Here is a 7,375-nt window from a genome sequence, read left to right on the forward strand (position 1 = left end):
TGACTGCATTTATAATGGCTGATTTTGTGTTGAATGATTTATTACAATAAAAATAAAAATAAAAAAGGCAGGACAGTACACCGCTCCTATCTGTAATTACATTTTAGATATCCATAATTGTCATGGTTCTGTGGTTTGTTTGCGTTTCCCATTTTGGGCCGCCAGGGGGCGTCACTTTAGTTTTTAGTTCTGTCCTTTTCCCCCTGTTTAATTGTATTATCGTTTTCAATTATTCTATTATTGTTTTTGGGTTGTCTCGTTTTCCCTTCCCTCTCTGTGGCCTGGTTGTGCCCTCCTGTGTCTCGTCAGTGTCTTGTCTATTTAAGTTCCCTTTTTGCTTGACTCAGGTGCTGGATCCTTTTTTGTGTCTGTGTTTTCTGATGGTGTTTCGGTATGTGCTCCCTTGTCTACTTGACTCTGTGTTTTTGTCCTGAGTGTTTTCTTCCCTGCCCGAGTTCTGTTTTTTGCCTGTTTTTGTTTTTCTGGATCTTCCTTGTTTTGCGTTTCAAGAACTCTTGCTTAGTCCAGTTTTGAGACTTGCCCTGCGTGGCTGTGTTTCGGTTCTCCTTTGTCTTTTGTTCTTATTAAAAGTGAAATTCTCAGTTTGGATTTTCCCCTTTGGTTTTTTGAATATTTTTCTCTGCGTTTGGGTCCATTCCCTCGCCCCCCCTGACAATAATTTTTCCTAGTAAAAATTGTATTCTCACTAGTCAGAATGATAAAGATATCCACAATAACATTCTTACTAGTAGAAATTGTATTTCAAGATATCTACAACTTTGATTGTACTAGTCAAAACTAAATTTGAGATATCAAAATCCTTAAAAAATATAAGTGGCCGATTTAACATTTAATAGCTAGACTGGATATATATTGCAGATATCTGTAATTCAATTCTTCGTCAAAAAGAACATTTTAGATATCCACAATGACATTCTTCCTATCCACAATTGTCATTTCAGATATCCACAACGTCATTCTTCCTATGACAAATGACATCACTTTTGCCATTCATGTGGATTGGGCTTTCAGTTTCAGATATCCACAATGTCATTCTTGACATCCAGAATGAACATTCTGGATATCTGCAATAGAATTCTTACTAGGAAAAATTCCCATTTCATATCTACCATCCAAAGCCAACATACTGAAGACTGCATCTGCAAGAAACCACATAAATGATCTTAAAGAACTATGTACAAGTAACACACTGCCTGATAGTGTATTGCTTCTTAGTCACAGCACCTTTAAATATGTTGCTTTTCTTGGAATTGGAGTAAGCTACACAATGACGGTAAGGGAAAAACCCAGTTACTCTGTCAAGATGTCCTGTGTGTTGCAGGGAAAGAGGGGTGTAACAGTTTTGCCTTGACCAAGTAATCCCTGATACTCCAAGATCTAAAATGGTAAAAATGGGAGGGTCTGTGAAAAATCTAGGCCCCTTCAGGGTCAGCTGACAGAACATGCCAGTGCTTCTGTATGCTTTTTCATATATTACTTCTTAAAGGGGTGTATGTATTCGCACAAATGTCTGTGGAACTAAATCTAAATTTTGATTTCTGTAGTGTCTGTTATATAGCTTTTATTGGGTTTTGGACAGTGTTTTTGTTTTATAACATTTGTACAAGTTTTTTTATGTGACTATTCTCTAGTATATATGTTCGTGGCCATTCATATGGTGTCCAGAGAAGTGACATTTTTTTTGTACAGCTCCTTTTTATATTAGAATATTCTAGCGTGCTTTATTTTCATAAAACTAAATTTTCTGACAACTGATATTGTATGCAGTTGTGAGTCGCTGATTTAGGCCACACTTCACTGCCGGCATATATATACACCGATCAGCCACAACATTAAAACCACCTGCATTTTTCTGATTTAATATTTTATTTTGTCTGTTTGTAATCAAACAATTCACACGTGGTCAAAGTGCAAAGAGCTTTTATTAAAGGGTATTCTTATACATTTTGGTTTCACCATGTAGTAATTACAGCACTTTTAGTCAAATTAACATAATGTCAAATAAAAGAGTCATGTTTTGTATTTGGTTGCATATCCTTTGCATGCCATGACTTCCTGATGTCTGTGACCTATCAACATCATCGGAGTCTGGATATCTTATTGTCAGATTGTCCTACAAGCGATACAAAACGATGCATTTGAATGGATCTCTATGGGAATTGGGAGGTGGGACTAGATTCAGCTGTAAATTATGCTGATACAGTGTTGAATAATTTGTTGGCTAAATGGCTTTAAGTCATGAAGTGTCCAAGGTATCAAATAAGCCACAAACCACCGTGCTGCTGCCAGATATGCAGTAGATACTACAAGCATTGTTTTTCCTGTTGAACTCAATGGAAAAAATCATAGGTGTGTTTTGGGCGTAACATGAAATAAATTAATCGTAGTGTCATCTCCCATTCCCATTAAAAGCCAGGTGCGCTTGCACCTTGGCGCATTGCTATCTTGAGGCAGCGGGAAGTGATTGTGCGATTGACCAACAAAAACCTGGTCTTAAGTCAATGGCGCAGTATTTTACAGTCATTTTAAGGGCGCATTATTAAGATAGTAATATGCGCCTACATAGGCGGGTGCACAACGCGCGATATAAAAAAAATACATCATAATATTTAATTCATTTATTTTAATACTGCTTCGCAAATCCGCCATTATAATAGTAATCCGCCAAAGGTGCAAGCGCACATGGCTTCTAAAGGGAATGGGAGATGACACTGATTGGTTTATTTCATGTTACGCCCAAAACACACTTATGATTGAGACTAAGTACAACCCATTTGAACCATGCGCCTTACTTTGCGCTCAGATTATCTGCGTTAGACTAGAAAGAGTGGATTTGGCTACGCCCTAAATTCACTTGCGCCATGTGCTTTAGACCATGCGCTTAGGTTTTTGTTGGTCAATCGCGCAATTGTTTTCCGCTGCCTCGAGATAGCAATGCGCCAACAGTGCGCCTGACCACACCTCATTTTAAGACCAACACGCCCATGGACGCTCAGATGGGCGCAAGCATTTTTGCTATTTAAACAACTTGGCCGCTGGACAGGAAAATGACAACTGCGTCGGTCTGAAACTAGCAAAGACACTTGTGTTGCGCTTGGTGCCGCTTTGCGCCGGTTTGAAAATAGAGCCCTTGATGTTTGTTACACGGGCACACCCGCGCATGAACGAGAATGAGGATGTTATTGACTCATCAATTGACTACACTGAAGTTGCGCATCGACTATGCATCGGTCACATTTTGGCAACCACCACTTAAGTTTCCATACTTTGTAATTTGTAGGAAAATAATTTAATTGACAGTGCAAATGACCATGTTAAAGTAAAACATCCATGTTAAAGCTTAATAGGAAAATTATGGTTAAATATTTCCTGTCTTAATCAGGATGTGCACCAGCATGCCTATCAGGTGCCCTGTTACTGAATGAAATGGTTCCGAATCATGTGACACACTCATTGACACATTATAAAGCATGGCAATTATAACCTGCTGATTAGGGAAATGATTTGTAATCCAAACATGTGCAAGGCACTATCCTTCAATCAACAGGATAATGAACAGGCCTAAAAATTGTTGAGCAATGGCAAGTTGAGTTAGGAGTATTGGTAATTCCGTTGTTTCGGTCTCTTAAATGACATTGTTGTCCTTAAACGATGAAATGATGCAAGTAAATTTTGAGGCATAGTGCAACACGAATGTTACATTAATAATGCATGTCCCATGGCACCCCGCTCCTGTGTTACCTTCACTGGCTCCTGGTGGGTGACCACATCAAATTCTGAACTCTGGTGTTGCATACAAGGCTGCTAAAGAAGTTGCACCCTCATCCTTTCAGCCCATGGTCCAGCCATACAGCATATTTATTTGTTTTCAAAAATGCACTTCAAAATGCTACCTGTTATAATAACTGTTATGATAAATGGCCATTCTGTGGTATTTTGTCACATTTCTTATTTGCTTATACAAGCATAATAGTAGCTTTATATGGCTGCGTTGAGATTTAAAGTGATGAGAGCTGCATTCAAAATGAGAAAAACGTAAGCTGAAATAATACTGTTATAAACTGATATGGTAAGAAAAGTAAAATTTTAAGTATTCAAAGACATCCCAAGGTTTATTTGACTCAGATTACTAGCACACTGATTATGACAAATTTGAAAATATTCACAATTCACACCAAGAATCAAAACCATAATTTTTAAAGTACTGGCACCAGGGTTTTATTTTGGCTGGCTCTTCAACAACATAATCCAGAGGTACTGACTGTGTAGGAAGACAAGTTTAAGTATTAGCTGCAAATAAATAAAACCTATGAATAAAAACTGGCTTACTATAAATAGGATGAGGGGAAAATACAGTATTGTAGTGTGTGTTGTCCATAAGTGCATTTTTATGTTGATAGATTTGCCAGCATTATTTTTTACTTTGCAGTGTAGTGCAGAGAGGGCAGATAGAGTGGCCATGATGACCATGAGCTCTTTCATGTTGAGCTCGCCAATTGACTTAGTGACCATAGAGACCTTAGATCTCTTAATCTTCCTAACAAGCATCCTAAAATGGTGGCCTGAGGGCAATAGCTCAAACTCTTCTGTAGGGCATGGTTCGGACAGTATAAAATTGCCTTGGCCTTCCCAAGGACCGGCTTGCAGTAAACATTTGAAAGCTGGACCTGACTTACCCCTCACTATCTTTCTAGCCACCTTAACAAGGCTGCCAGGTTTGTTCTTACTGGCTAAGTTGAGGTTCCCATACCAGGCAACAATACAAAGAGATAAAACTGATTCAACAAAATGTCAACAAAACAGAGTCAACGTTAGAGTACAAAAATTAAGAGTGCAGTTTTCTCAGAAAAAAAGACCTTGCTGCACTTTCTTTGAGAAGGCATCTGCATTGGGTTCAAAACACATTTTAAAAAAAATCAATAACAGTACCCAGGTATTTCTAGTGGTCCACCAGCTCAGTGTTATCACCCTTGGTAACAGTAAGTTTGGGGTTAGACGAAGACTTTCTAAAATGAATAAGCATGTCTTTAGTTTTTGATTCATTTAACTGAGGGAAATACTTGTCACACCATGACACAAAGATCTCAACCACAGGCCCATGAGCATATTCTTCCCTGTCAAAACGGTTAACTATTATGGAATCATCTGCCAATTTTATATGTTGATTCTTATATTTACTCCAACAGCCATTACTGTAGGATATGTAGTGTTTAGATTATGGCCTTAGAGAGGGAAACAGTAAATAAGAATGTGGCCTGGCCTCCCTGTCACAAGCATCAAAGCAAATGTGATTGGGGCCATTTAAAATCCACTGATACCCTAATCTAGGCAGACAATCTATGTGTCTCACCTCCTCAGAAGAGACAAACCAGAAGCCACAGGACACCATATTGGGGGTCGGAGACCCTGCATAGCTACATGCCTAACATTTCCCTTTCCCATGTCCTCTTTAAGTTTGAATGCATCTTAAGGTAGGCCAGTCCTTGTCATAAATGAGTCTAACTCCCCTTCCCATCTCTCCTACACCTTAACTTGGCATCACCTAATCAGAGCAAACATCCTCAAGCCATGCTGGGTAAGGTATTTAAAATAGCCACAAGAAAAAGTTGTTGTGCTGGGTTTGGTTTTCGGAGCCTTGAAGAAAAAGAGTTTTTCTCTTTTTTTGTTGTGTGTTTTTATCTGGTTTCCTGTGGTGCTTACACTGGAAGTGATACTTTGGCAAGGTCTGGCTCATCTCTCTCTCTCTCTCTCTCTCTCTCTCTCTTTGTGTAATTTAGAAGTAATGTGCCTGCATTCAATAAAGAATGTATGTTTTCAATTGATTAGTATAATTGATATAATATAATTCTTATTGAATTCAATTATTTAATCTTAAAACCTGGTATAGAGCTTGTTTGACTTGTTGGTTGATTCCACCAGTTTTCTGTAGACTGACCTATCAAAGAATTTGACAATTTAATTGATAATTCTAATTTTGAACAATTATGAAATTAAATCAAATAAAATATATTTTAAATGTAGGTTAAGTGAGGGGTTCTAGCACACAATATCGCTTCATTGGTTCAGTATTCAGAGTGCTGAACATTTTAACAAGGGCATTGACTGTTGGAACCACTGGATTCAGAAAAATTTAGCTATGGGTTTAGCTATAGGTTTAGCTATGGTAACCTATAACATTTGAAACTTAAAGGTCCAGGCAACTGGATTCAAATTGTGGTTGTATTCCCCAGAAGTGACAATTGATTGTCTTATAAATATTTATTTTAAGTTTTTTTGAACCCAGTTACAATCATTCAATCGTAATGAATTCGATTAGATTGTGACCTGTTCAGCAGACAAGGACAGGTGCAATCATTAACATTCATGACCATATGACACGTCAGGGGCGTGTAGCATAATGGGTAAGGAACTGGGCTTGTAACCTAAAAGGTCATTGGTTCAACACTGCCATTGTACCCTTGTACCATTGTAACCTGCATTGCTTCAGTATATATCCAGCTGTATAAATGTATGCAATGTAAATGCTATGTAAAAGGTTGTGTAAGTCACTCTGGATAAGAGCATCTGCTAAATGCCTGTAACCTCATATGAAAATTATTGCTCATCGCCAGTTAGGTTAGATCCGGTTAGAGCAGACAAAATGAAAGAAAGCCGACTCAGCTTTTCCATTGTATAGTTAAACTTAAAGATCATTAATTGTGTAATAACGTTGAAACACTGAGCTATTGTACAGTAACATTAGACTCTATAGCAGTCTCAAACATCAGACATTACACCTGAATAAAGAAAGTCTTTGATTCCACATGTCTAAGCTTGAAAGCTATTTAATTGTTGATAGCTAATGGTAGGCCTACTTACTGATCCACCACATTTTGCGACAAGTTCCAGGCAAAAATGGGCACTGCAAAATCTAACTGTAGGGCTTATTGTAATATCACAGTGCCCCAGGGCTCCAGAAATAAAACCTGTTTCTTCTAGGTCTCTTCATTTTTGTGAAAAGAAAAAAACATTGCTTTCTCCACAGCCAGAGAAAGGGGAAATGCTTAGGCATTTTCAACTTACAGTATCAGTTTCAATGAGACAAATTGTTTGATGTGGTCCAAAAGTACTTCTCTCAATATGGTAGTTATTTGCAATCAGTGAATGCGAGTGTTTTTTCCACATGCATGAGTGTATCATTGTCAGTATCCCCAGTATGAAAATGTTGGCGTTTAACCCTTTATCCTGAAACATTTATAAAGGCAATTTTCACCTGGGTGTACAACTCTTAAATAAAGCCTTACAACTTTATGGCAACTCACTGCAGAGAGCTTATGGCATTATTTGAAGGGCACATGTGTGCCATCAAGACTAT

This window comes from Anguilla anguilla, chromosome 7 (genome assembly GCF_013347855.1).
Source record: "Anguilla anguilla isolate fAngAng1 chromosome 7, fAngAng1.pri, whole genome shotgun sequence".
NCBI classification, from domain to species: Eukaryota; Metazoa; Chordata; class Actinopteri; order Anguilliformes; family Anguillidae; genus Anguilla; species Anguilla anguilla.